This window comes from Octopus bimaculoides, chromosome 9 (assembly GCF_046866305.1).
Source record: "Octopus bimaculoides isolate indiv1 chromosome 9, ASM4686630v1, whole genome shotgun sequence".
Taxonomy (NCBI): Eukaryota; Metazoa; Mollusca; class Cephalopoda; order Octopoda; family Octopodidae; genus Octopus; species Octopus bimaculoides.
Genome location: NC_142936.1, coordinates 81,253,086 through 81,265,585, shown reverse-complemented (window position 1 = coordinate 81,265,585; position 12,500 = coordinate 81,253,086). Strand labels below are relative to the sequence as shown.

Here is a 12,500-nt window from a genome sequence, read left to right as displayed (position 1 = left end):
TATATATATATATATATATATATATATGTATGTGTATATATATATATATATATATATATATATATATATATATATATATATATACACACATACATATACATATATGTGTGTGTGTATGTATGTGTGTATATTTATATATGCGCGGGCACGTATTTTGCTGTTGTTGGTTCTAATAGAGGAAATCAATATGCAGTCGTAGATATTCCATATTTTTGTATACGAAAGACTACAATGTCTGCGCTCCTTTTCTCTCTTACACTCTTTCTTTCTTTTTCTCTTCAGAAAAAATACATGGTTGTGATTTGAGGGCGCTGTGACCGATATTTCTAACTTTCTACCATATACAGATTCCATAGATGATAAATTGTTATCTAATCTCAAGTCGGTGCTCAGTCAGCACACCTATGACCAAGAGATATTCAAACCGTATCCATCACATATTTTTTTCGGTCGGTATGCGATATACATACATGCATGTACACGCGCGCGCGCACGCACACAGATAGGTAGATAGATAGATAGATAGATAAATTATAGATAGATAGATAGATGAATTATAGATAGCTAGATAGATAGACAGACAGAGAGATAGATAGACAGATAGATAGATAACAGATTGACAGACAGACAGATAGATGGACAGATAGATAAATAGATAGATAAATAGATAGATAGATGGATAGATAGATAGATAGATAGATAGATAGATAGACAGACAGATAGAGAGAGTGCGATAAATAGATAGATAGAGAGAGAAATAATAGACAGACAGACAGATAGATGGCTAGATAGATAGCTGGATAGATAGATAGATAGATAGATAGATAGATAGATAGATAGATAGATAGATAGATAGATAGATAGATAGACAGACAGACAGATAGTTAGAAAGATAGATACATAGATACATAGATACAGAGAGAGAGAGAGAGAGAGAGAGAGAGAGAGAGATTCATGTAGATATGATGGTTGGCATGGTGCGATTAAAACGAAAACTTCTTGCTATTTGAAGAATTTTAGAATAATCCCATAGATATCCAACTTTAACGTCTCTTGAATTTAGTTTAATCTGGATGCTGTGTTTGAGTGTTTATGTTGGCATAATGTTAATATCACATGTATATCTCTGAAGTACTTAATTTAAAGCGGATACTATTGTCTTAAGAGGGTAGAATTGTGACTCCTTCTATTACATTCTTAACCGACAAAAAAGCAAATTTTAATTCAGAAAGGCAAATTATGAAGATGATTGTTTTATGCCCGTGAGCATATGGCGTAGCGGTTAAGAGCGGGGTCTACTAACCCCAAGGTTCCGAGTCCGATTCCAAGCAGTGACCTGAACAATAACAATAATAATAATAATAATAACATCGAAAAATACCTCAGGAATGAGAACCCAGGTTCGAAATTTCCCCAAGACACCTGAAGAACTCTGGAAGGTATATCAGCCGAAACGTTGTGTTAACAACAAACACGACGAAAACAAACATCCGTCGAAGGTAATTGTACATAATTCCTCATCTCTTAAATATAGAACTGTATGATTTTTTTTCTTTTTAGAAATCGTTGTAAACGCCTTTCCTTTTATCGCTTATCTTTTACGCGTTTCATTTAGGAAATTGTGGTCATTCTGGAGCACGACTTTGAAGAATTTTAGTCGGACGAGTCTACATCAATACGTTTTCTTTGAGTCGAGTACTTATTCTATGGTGCATTTTTGCGGAACCGCTAAGTTGCAGTGGCGTAAACACATCACCACTGGCTGTCGAGCGGAGGATGGGGTTCTTGCAGTTTCTATCAACGAAATCCACTAACAAAACTTTAGTCGGTCCAGGGCTATAGGAAAATCACTTGTCCAAGGTTCCAAATACTAGGGCTAAATCTGGAACCATATGGTTGGGAAGCAAACTTCTTACCACACAGCCACGCCTGCGCCTAAAGTTGATTTCTATCCCCACTATGATTCTTCTTAAAGTGTTGATGCACAAAGACTTTTGTTTCGACACGTAATTTTACAAAGTTTAAATTTCCAAATTTATTTTTCAGGAAAGAATGTTAAAAGAATTTCAAACAATTTTTCTTCATTATAAATTAATTACTATCAAAGCAAATATCCATTAAAACTATCATTACACACTACCGTCAGTAGCTGCAGTAAAGTGATGTTCCCAAATATACGCATTAAAGCTTGCCTGACCAAATCGTCTAGATGCTAATGTCTCGGTTTTGTGAGAAGTACTGTAGTTATTAATAAAATGGCACGGAAACTGTTGATATTTGGAGTAAATTGACTTTACGAATCCGACATCCTGTTTATTTTACTAGGAGAGATTAGGTTTATAAGAATCAATATTAATAACAAGTTAAGTAGTACTTAACTTCCTAAACATATAGCAATATGACTATATATTATAGTTTATACCGCCAAGATTATTCGGCATCTGAGCTTAAAGAATTTATTTGGAATATTTTACCTTTAATTTGTATTCCCATTAGTATTCTTCAAATAGAGTTGATACACAGTAAACTCGGTATAGCACATTCTTCTTAAAATGTGCAAATTTTCATTTTATTTCCCGGACAAGAAAAAATAATTTAACAATTTTATTCCTTTTTTTCCCCTCCTTCAAAAAAGCATTACTATCAAAACGTGATTACCTGTCCATACATTTTAAAATTGTTGATGCATTTACTTTTGATAACATTCTGAAAGTTGCCACGTCGTAAAGAACTATCAAACGGAAACACTTCCGATGACTGCAACGGTAAAGTAGAAATGAAACAATAAAATATCAATACCGTTTAATGAATTGAAATTATATTTCTGTTTTATAGATATATTAAACAGTATATACATTTCTGCACATATAATTTAATTTCTTACTGGATTATATTCTTTTTTTTTTCTATTTAACAAACAAGACAGTATCCTTGTTCGCCAATCAAACCTGATGATGTGTTGGAGCTTCAGAAATAAACTTATCTTTCTCATGATTACACCTACTAGAATTTACCTGTTTCAAAAATTTCGCTGTTTAACGCCTAAGTATCTTAATATTATATGTTATCCAATACTTTTTTCACGCAAAATTTTTTTATTCCCAACCGAATCAATATACGAAATATCATCAGGCTCCTTTATTGTCAATGCCCTTTTACTGTTTTCTTAGAATTACGATCCTGGAAGTACCTGTTATTTTAAAGTGAGGAAAGTAACACGAATTAAATCCAATACTTTCTGAACTACAAGGACATCCATAACTCATGTTCGACTCAGATATCGAGAGCGTCAGCCTAATAAAAATATCTGCACCCAGAATATTATTATAGAAGTTTGGGATTGCAGTCTCAAAAATTCGGTTGATAACTAGTGGGGACGGGCTAGGCAGTTTAACAAACCGCTACAAGACTGGGCGCGAATACAGTCTTGTATTCTGGGCGCGAATACTGGGCAGGAATACAGAGCAACATAATCTACATAAAGACAATCCAAAGACATTTGAAGGAAAAAACTTTTTCCGCCAACTGGAATTGAACTTATCACTACAAACCTACAAGGTACAAATCAATGAAAGCGTAAGACCTAATAAAGGTAGTCTGAGCCAGCGAAGTCTCTCTTACGTAATCCCTGCCCTGCTAAAAATAACAACCAGATCATCTTCATACCATACCTTCTATATGTCTCGTATATTCTATCTCTGAAGAGAAAAATACCGTGTGGTCATGTTTAGAGTTCCTGTGATAAGGGGGCTCTTCGAACAGGACCGATTTGTATTTAATCAATAACAGCGATGACGAAAAATGATTCCTATTTGTAGCTAAATGGATTTTATTGAAAGCTGAATTGTCTTTTCCCCAGGAACACTCTGGAATCTTGGTGAGAAGTTACGAAGTGACTACTTCCAATTTCTAATTTCATTATTCAGACGACCATTCCAATTAGCTTATAACCATTTTAGCTTTTTTTTTAAAATTCTGTTACCTGTTTCAAATCCGGTAATGCGACTGTGCTGACTCACCGTGTTAAAGGGTTCTTGTTAATCGTATCAAGCTCAGTATTTAATTTTTTTTATTGTCTGATACTTATCTTTCCCGTACCTATTTGATGATCCGCCACATTACGTTCACACCAACGAAACAATATCGGTTGTTACGCGATTGCAAGGCAGACAAATACAAACATAAAGACTGGAACGAACATAGGTCTATATACATATACATTTATATACATACATTCATAAATACATACGTACTACGTATGCACACACACACACACACACACACACACACACACACACACACACACACACACACACACACGCACACACCAACACACAGATATATATTTATGTATCTATATTATAAAGATACATAGAAGCGTCGAGTGAGGAACTAGACGGCAGCTGACCATAGCGATTTAGAAATTTCTTGATTTTTAAAAGTTTCCAGCTCTTTCGCCTACAAAGTTTGTAAGGAGCCAGAGATTGAAGATGGAAACGTATAACCAGTATCAAAGCATAAATAGCATTCTAAACGCTCTGATATCATCAGAACACCTGGATCTATCCAACAAATTCAACAGACAGATGGTTACAATCCCAGAAATCCATGAGGTCAATTGCAAAAGATCTCCATTTGTCAGAAGGGACAGTTAGAAATGTTTTCTGCGAAGACATCAGATATAAGTCTTATATGATGAGGAAAAGTCAGTTTGTCAGAACAAAACAAAATAAAATCACTACATCAGGTCTAAAAGGCTCTTAATCTGAAAAATCCAGCAGAAGATTTGATTTGGTTTTTCTCAAACGAGAAAGACTTCGACCAAGATCAAAAAGTTAACAGAAGAGATGACAGATGGCTATGTTTAGACCCTTCTGACGTTCCAAGTATTATGCATACAAAATTCCCAGCAACTCTCATGGTTTTAGGGGTTGTCAGCAATGAAGGACATGGTATGCCTTCTTTCCACAAGGCGTTAGAGTCAACTCTGCCGCCTTCACTGAGGTCCTGGAAATAATTGTTAAACCCTGGATAGACAGTGTATGTAATGGAAGGCCATATGTGTTTCAGAATGACTCTGCAATTATCACACATGGCTATAGTAACACAGGAATGGATAGCTGAAAATTTTCATGATTACATAACCCTAGTTTGACCTCCTAATTCCCCAGATCTCAATCCATTGGAGTATTACATGTAGAGCGTTGTTGAGAGAGAGAGTTCAATGAACACGCTCATAACACCAAAGATTCTTTGAAGGTGTGCCATAGTAAGAGTAATATCCAAAATGAACCAGGACCACTTGATTCGAACATGGAGATGATATAGAAGCAGTTGTGGAAGCTGAATGTGGATTTATTGAATAACATTATAGAAAAGAAGGTTTATTTTTATCCTCATAGCATTTTATGATAAATAAAGTTATCTGTTATTATATATCTGCCTTTTATAAACATAAATCTGTCCTCAAATATCTTACGTACCCTGTATAAACATACATACACACGGCGGAATTCTCTTTCAGTTTCTGTCCACCAAATCCATTCACAAGGATCTCGTCCATCCGGTTCTATAGTAGAATTCACTCGCGCAACATATTGCGCATGGAACCACACCAGAAACTATGTAGTTACAAAGTAACTACTCAGCCATGCCTGCGCCTATCATACATAAATTTGCTAAAATATTTTATTTCACTTCTGAAAGAAATAATATTTGAAATCTAAATGCCAGCTTGATTGCAATTCTAAAAGGTAATGTGTATATACGTTTCGTGAAAATGAAATGTGATGGCATATATCTAAGTTGGAATGATAGTTAAAAAATAAAATAGAAAGAAATTCAATTTCGTAAATTTCTTAGAGTGAAATGCTGTCTTATCGGGAGGAAATTGGGATAAAACAATTCCATCAGGCAAATGGTTTTTGCTTGACAAGGAAGATTATATATTTACAGTGAATATTTCACATTCAATATACGAAAAGAATTTTCCAACTTCCAGCGATTACAATTGCAATGGTGCTCTTAGATTGAGTGGTATTGTAAGAGCGTTAGGTGAATGGTACCTCGATTTTATAAAAAAAGAAGTTATTCTAAAACGTCAAATTCATTTAAAATGAAAGATATTGTTAAAGATTTTTGTTCAATTTCAAGACGTAAAGAATTTAATGCTTGTTGTCTGAAGAATAAGAGCTTTTTCAAGCAATACTTACTTTACAGTAATTTCGACTATTTTCCAATCATTTACAGTGCATTTTAATGCGAAAAGGAGTACGTAACGTTAAATTAAAATCCCGAACGTTTTTTCATTCCTTCACTCATTACATTGGAAGATCAAATAGTATAGGCGTAGATTAGATGTTTTCATCTATTCTGGATGACATGAAACGAGCGTAACACACGTGACGAAATGTACATAGATTTTAAATCAGTTATAGCTTAATCATCATATGATGTTTCCTGTTGGAATCATTTGGTGTTTCGAGACTTTTAACAATCAGACACTCACCCAGGCAACGGGGCTAGGGTTGTTGAAGTCCCAGTTTGTGTCCAGTTAGAACTACTACGGGTAGCATTACTACTCCCAAGTTTCACAACTCCCGATCCAAAGCTCCTTAGCATGATCAGGCCTTTCTATATAAAAAAAACCCATACTGTCATGAGATTTCTGCAGTGTTTTCCCACTTTAGACAATACAGCTTTATTCATCAAAAGTCATTGCGTTCATCCCCAATCTCCTGTCTACACATCAGTGGCAATATCATTAGATGCGCAGTTGTTTTGGAGGAATTGGACGAAGCAGCTTTTGTTCGTTTGTACATAAGTTAAAGCAGGTTATGGATCTATATTTCTCTGCTAAGACAGTGGTTTCATTCTTAACAGCAAAATTTGTTTGCACTGTGGTAAGCCAGTTTGCAATATCAATCTGGCTTTAAGGCTGCGAGCTGGCAAAAACGTTAGCGCGCCGGGCGAAATGCTTAGCCGTATTTCGTCGGTCTTTGCGTTCTGAGTTCAAGTTCCGCCGAGGTCGACTTTGCCTTTCAGCCTTTCGGGGTCGATAAATTAAGTACCAGTTGCGTACTGGAGTCGATCTAATTGACTGGCCCCCTCCCTCAAAATTTCGGGCCTTGTTCCTAGAGTAGAAAAAATATCAATCTGGCTTTCCATATTTCCTTAAAATATATTTATACGTGACCATCTACATAAAATCAATATCCTATATCAGTTACGAACTGTGAAATTACCTCCACGTGGCTTCTTATGTTGTTTCTTTCCCACAGATTTCAAGTGTAAATTTCAACATTGATCAGCTTGGTTTTACTATTGATATTGGTATATCCTACTTGCTCTGTGTGTGTGTGTTTTGTTTTTACTTTCGTTCCCTTTTGTTTTTACTTTCGTTCCCTTTATATATATATATATATATATATATATATATATATGAATATATATATGAATGGATGGGTGGACGGATGGATATATGTATGGATAGATAAGTGTATGTATTTATGTATGTATGTGTCGATGGATGGATGCATGGATGCATGCATGCATGCATGGGTCCGACAAACTTCTGTACATTCAGTCTCTACCAAATTCCATTCACAAGTTATTAGTGAAACCATGGTTCCAGTCGTGTTTTCTAGTGGAGCCTATGTTATTGCATATGGGCTCGAAGCCGTATATCTTTATCTGTTCCTGTATTTACATTTATCATTCTTAGCTTTAACACCTATTTGACTATATATTCTGATCATAAATCAATGTAATAGTACTTCAACTAGATGGACGGAATTTCTAACTATCAACGGGAAAATAAGCGTAATGAAAATGATCAGTTTTTTCACTATATCCATGGCAAATACCCGACTGTTTATATTAATATATAAAGAGGAATCATTTAGTGAAAGACTGGTGGAGTCCTTGCAACAGAGAATATATTTTATAATTGTTATATTTTCTCTTTTTACTAAAATTACAATAGTGTCTCATTATAATATTATCAAATACCATTGTTACACAAAGAAATGGTATTTTCAAGTAAATCAATAGTCAAATATATCAAATATCATCATATATCTATATTTTAAATATCATTTTTCTACAACTCAAATGAATCCATAACATATTGCTTTGAAGAGAAAATAAACATTAATGTGGAGAAAGATTGGTTCAACGGACTGAATATCTCTAAGCGCACTAGCATAAAGATCAGGTCTTCAAGATGGTGTAACCCATATGAATAATCCTGCGCTATAAAACCTATCCTCATTAAATAATACGGGAAAAATGCTAATTTTCTTATATTATTATGGGGTATGATGCTCACACAATTTCAAAGGTATTAGACTGCAAGTTTGTTTATTTCCGACTCAGAACACTAACCTTAATTCAGCGTGAGATAAATGTTTATCTTTTCCAATGGAAAAATCATGGCTAATTTACGTCATGCTGTCTTGGCTGTAGAAATCGAAAGGAAGTTGGTGAGAAACGTGAAAGAAAACATGTTTCTATTATGTTCTATTATGTTCAATTCTCCTCGCTGTTCAGCTAGGAATCTTACTTCGGTTGATATGCAACATTACGAGTTCTTTTTATTATTTGTTTATTTATTTATCTTGAGAGGAAGATATTGGAGTGGATGGAATCGGAGAACAACCATCCCCTATATCATTTGTGTAAATATTAGTTTACTTGTGGAAAAGATCAGTTATTAATTTTCAAGGACTTCTAAAAAAGAAGGAAAATAAAAACAGCAGGAATTTATGGTTCAGCCTTTCCAGCAATAAAATTATTTTGTTTATTTTGTTTTTCCAATGAATATTTCGATCAAATTCTACTTTTAAATCAACACAGACAACATATATGATGCATTTAGATATATTATCGCAAATTTCATTCACACATACAATTGATGCATAAAACTATATTGTACACAACGAAAAAAGATATGTTGAAAATTACAATCATAATATGAATTGAAAGATTATTAGTCATTTACAATACACGACTCATACGTGACATATCCATCGTAGAACATTCTGTGACAAACTGAAAAGCAATAATCAATTCCTGATAGTGTTATTTCAAAAAGAAATATTGTCTAATTGATATGTTGATATGTGAATTTTATATTTATTTCTTTTCTGACAATTTCTTATTATATGCGCTCATTTGCTGTACCAGTACACATTTATTATTTCTTGGTAATTATTTCTCTCTTATATAGTCCGATAATTGAATCAAGGATTATCAGAAGGCGTGTGGATATTTGCTAACTGGAGAATAATTAAATGTTGAAAAATGTAAATAACTATTTAATTTACATCATGGGAATAGATTGTGCTTTGTATTCGGTCAATAGTAATAATCGAATATATAGCAAACATTCTGACAATTTACAATTAAATCTAATCGATATCGCTTTCTTCAATTCTTGAAAACATTCAAAATAACTTTCTTCTGAATTTTCTAAAAGATTGGTGTTGATGAAAAATAAAATATCGGAGTTCCTTACTTATCTATTTTTATAAATGCAAAAATGAAACCTTTAATTTTTCAGATGGTGTATCAGAAATACATTTGCAATATATTATTATACTTATATTTATCTACACTGTTCTTGGTTTGCTTAAAACATATATATCTGTAATAGATAATGCTATGTAATATCTGAAACCATACAATGTATAAATACAAAATGTGACTGGTTAGTTATTGATGTATGTCTAATGCTCTTTCTTATATAAGCTCAGATTATTTACCCATGAACTTGCCAGAAAATTATGGGAGAGCCACCGTTGAATATTTATTTAACCTCTTAGATGGAAAGGTTTGGTAATGGTTTCTGGTATGGCAAATTGTTTTGCTTATAATTCCATCTAATTCCTTGTAATATGAAACTTTTCTCTTTTGCAAGTAAACAGCTACACACCGTAAAGAAAATTATACCATCTATATAATGTTAAAATTCAAAATTTTGTTTGTCAGTATGTGTGTTTTGAAACATTATTATGCAAGTACAATATTATGGATATAAGCGATACCGCTTATATCTATAATATTGTACTTGCATAGTACGCTTAGACACAGCATCTTGTGGATGAAATGCTTTCGAGGGAATCTGACCACCAGAGGACTCAAACGCAACAAAATGTTCATTAATATACGAACACGCTAGAAAAGGCTGATGCTATTTCCTGAAAAACAGAGAAAACGAGAAGAACGCGTCTGTAGTGGGCATACACTCACTCGTCAGCGTGCAGACACAAATACACGTAAACACACACCATACACAAACAAACGCCACACATTCGCAAACATGCACACAAGCATATATATATATATATATATATATATATATATATATATATATATAAATGTATGTAATACTCAGACACATAAACAGTATTCAGAACAGAGTTACACACATGTACAAGAAACGTAGGTATGTCGCACGTACCTCACATACACACACTCAAAGACACTCATACATACGTATGTATATATATAGTTCATAAATGGGAATCAAATATTCTCCCTATAGAATATACTTACCAGTTGTCTAGCGATTTAAACATGAGGAGATAGTGAAGTAAATTTAAGGATAAGCGCGTTAGACAGTTCAGCTTATAAAGTATATTAAATACATGAAATACAAATATATCTATATATGCATACACAAGAAAAGATCTGACTTGCAAAGAATACAAATGATATCGAGAATTAAAGGGGTTGAAGAAAAGTATTACAAATGCAACAGCTCTTTCTGGGGGTTCGGTGGTCCAAAATAATGTTTGGAGATTTATTCAATCGTCGAAAGAGAGAAGCCTTCGTCTTCAGAGAAAAGCCTTCGTCTTCAGAGAAAAGACCTTACCTTTGAGGTGTTGAAAGAAAGAAATTCAAAGATACATATATGTATTAATCTTGACCTTGACCTATTTTAGACAAAGTCCTAACTTCGGACAATGACTGGGGTAAAGTTGAGGTCAGCAACCATACCTATAAATAACCTCACGTAATTATACCTATCCTAAACAAAATGGCTTTACTTTTTGACTCACCTTCGTATATATATATATATATATATATATATATATATATATATATATATATATATATATATATATATATATATATATATATATATCATCGTCAATGGTCTATCATCTCTTTGGCCCCATGAAAGAGGGTTTGAGAGGCCAACATTATTCCAGTGACGAAGAAGTGAAAACTGTAGTGAAGAAGTGGCTCAAAGAACAGTCAACAGAATTTTACGGGGCAGGGATACATGCTCTCATTCGAAGGTGGAATATTGCTATTGAGAGAAACGTTGACTATGTTGAGAAGTAGGGATGTGATCCACAAAGGACCAGCTTCATTTTGATGTATGACACATGTTCCTGTGCTTGTAATTATAACTCTCCTAAACAAAATGGCATCACTTTTTGACTTACCCTCGTATATATATATATATATATATATATATATATATATATATATATATATATATATATATATATATATATATGTGTGTGTGTGTGTGTGTGTGTGTGTGTGTGTGTGTGTGTGTGTGTGTGTGTGTAAACTTATGCACAAGAACACACGCCAACACCCACAACTACACATAAATGCACATATGCACATGCACGTACACATGCATACACATAACTACATATGCCGTATGCAGATGTACACACAAAGCGGGGAGACAGATTTGTTTACAAACAAGAAATGCTCAAATTTTTATTTGAAATTTCTGATGGTATTTCATGCTTTATGATTAAAATCTATTTCAGATAGATATCTATATCTCTCAACCTCCCACGCTTTCACTCATAATACATAGTCATACCGGCCATGACGAAGGGAAATAGCCCTGAAACTCGAGTCGCCTTTATATACTTATATTTATATATTTGATCCTTTATATTGCGCACTCAATATTTCATCTACATTCAATACTTTATTTCATGGTGCCATCCATTTTTATTTTATTTTATTTGTTATTATATATTGTATATTCCATATTCTATACCCCACATTAGTTCTGCAGGAATATAAATAAAACATTAAAAACAGACAGTGTTGGAACTCTTTTAAACAAAATAATATATATGTATATAAATATATATATATATATATATATATATATATATATATATATATATATATATGCATGTATTTATACATGTAAACACACACACACACATACACACACACACACACACTCACACATATATATAGAGAGACAGACACAAAAGAATAGAAAGTTATGGATAGATTTACATACATACACATTATGCGAAAGTAAAAGAAAAAAAGCACGAAGGCGAGGGAAAATCTATCAAACTGACGTGTATTAAGTTTTCACCCAGGAAGAAATGAACCAACAATAGGTCATGTTTAGAACACTCGTTCATCTACAGAAAGAGTAAACGAGGAGCAATAAGAATGGATGGAGAAAAGAACAAACGAGTCACAACTAGACAGCTACTGCA

The 12,500-nt window shown here is 33.5% G+C and overlaps 1 protein-coding gene and 1 long non-coding RNA gene across 3 annotated transcripts in view; both read left to right on the top strand.

Annotated features, from left to right (window-relative positions):
* Nucleotides 1-12,500, top strand: part of LOC106872195 (gonadotropin-releasing hormone receptor) — a 798,172-nt gene that overhangs the window by 456,501 nt on the left and 329,171 nt on the right. The window lies entirely within an intron of this gene.
* Nucleotides 299-2,997, top strand: LOC149134227 (uncharacterized). The gene is made up of 2 exons (XR_016242992.1): nucleotides 299-1,499; nucleotides 1,616-2,997. It is a non-coding gene; the product is annotated as an uncharacterized LOC149134227 (long non-coding RNA).